This window comes from Macadamia integrifolia, unplaced genomic scaffold (genome assembly GCF_013358625.1).
Source record: "Macadamia integrifolia cultivar HAES 741 unplaced genomic scaffold, SCU_Mint_v3 scaffold_22A, whole genome shotgun sequence".
NCBI lineage: Eukaryota > Viridiplantae > Streptophyta > Magnoliopsida > Proteales > Proteaceae > Macadamia > Macadamia integrifolia.
The window spans coordinates 297,953-299,646 of NW_024870651.1; the positions used below are offsets into that span (position 1 = coordinate 297,953).

General features: G+C 38.3%; 1 non-coding gene across 1 annotated transcript; it reads left to right on the forward strand.

The window, feature by feature from the left end:
• The first annotated feature begins 399 nt into the window (after window positions 1-399).
• LOC122071476 lies at window positions 400-506 on the forward strand. The gene has a single exon (XR_006138189.1). It is a non-coding gene; the product is annotated as a small nucleolar RNA R71 (small nucleolar RNA).
• The last annotated feature ends 1,188 nt before the right edge of the window (window positions 507-1,694 follow it).

A 1,694-nucleotide genomic window follows, 5' to 3' on the forward strand; every position in this document is an offset into this window, starting at 1 on the left:
TGGTATAAGGCATTAACACTATCATTAGAAGTGCCCCCAGAGGTGTTGGGGCATTCTTCTATGACATGTCCAGGGGATTGGCACCAAGCACAAATCTTAGCCAAATTGACTGATGATGGCTCTCTAGGAACAATAGCCTCAATTCTCTTGATTAGGCTATCCAAATGGGCTTCCTTGCCTACTATCCCATCCACAAAATATCCTTTTCCTCCTATGGTTCTTTCACTCTCTTGGGTTGATTCCCACTCATGGGTTTTGTCAGCTAAGTCAAGTAAGAATTCCCATGCCTTTCCTTCATCAGTAAAGGATGTGAATCCCTCAGGGCACATAGACTCTATCATTTGTTTAGTTGGGTAATCAATACCCTCATAAATTATTTGACATAAATGCCATAGGTCTAGGCCATGGTGAGGGCATTCTTGGAGTAGATCCTTGAATCTCTCCATAAGTTTGGAAAATGACTCACTAGGCTTTTGCCTAAACTGAAGGATATCACTTCTAAGCTTATTGGTCTTGTGAGTTGGGAAAAACTTCTTAAGGAAGACAACTGTGAACTGTTCCCATGAGGTTATGGAATTTGTGGGTAACCCATACACCACTTCTTAGCTTGGTCTTTCAATGCAAAAGTGATAAACCTAAGCTTAACAGCATCATCAGAAAGCTGTTGGATCTTAATTAGAACACATACCTCTTCAAATTCCCTTAGAAATAGGTATGCATCCTCAGAGGTCAACCCATGGAAGTGGGGCAACATAGTGATGTATTGAGATTTGAGTTCAAAATTATTGCCCTGGGCTTGTGGTAGAACTATGCAGGAAGGTTGGGCTGTTCTAGCAGGGTAGAACCTATCTTTCAGAGATTTAGGTGAAGGGTTTTGCTATTGGTCTCCCATATTGAAGGGTTTTAAAGAGAGCAAACGTATAGGGTCACTACTTGTTGGATCTTTTCTTTCTAACCGATTCTTAGTATTACGTACCCACCTAATACTCATGAAACAGAAAAATACCCATAACCAGAGTAAGACAAGCACAAAAGAATGGATAGCAAAACTTTTTTTTATGATTTTTATAATTTTTTGATTTTTTTGATTTTTTTGGCTTTTTGGGAGCTTACCGGCAGGGATCCAGGGTTGCTCAGGTCAATTCCTGAGGTACTGCTACAGGGCGAAACCTGTCTTTATCATACTATAAGGCATGGCGACCTTCACCGATACAACTATTATTGCAAGTTGTACTTCTCAGGAATTCAATAAAAGAAAATGAAAAACAAAACAAAGTAAACAAAGCACTCCGATTTACCAAAAGAAAGCAAAAAATAACATGGAACTGTCTCCCCGGCAACGGCGCCAAAAACTTGTTTGAGATTTTAAATGTAGCGGCAAGCGTACGGATCAGTGTAGCTACGGGTCGAACACAGGGAGAGCAGCCACTTTATTTTTTTATTTCTTTTAATAATGCAAAAGTGAACCGATTAATGGTTGTGATCTAATTCTAATTACCACCCTAAACATATGTATCTAAAATAACGTCGTAACCATTCGTCATCTAAGAATTTAAAGACGCAAGCCATGCAATTAAAATTAAATAAATAACTAAAAATAAACAATCCACGCAATTTAAGAAGGAAATAATAAATAAAGGAAAAAATGCTGAAATAAAAATAAAGTAAAAGAAAGGGGAGAAAGCTAGAGAGAG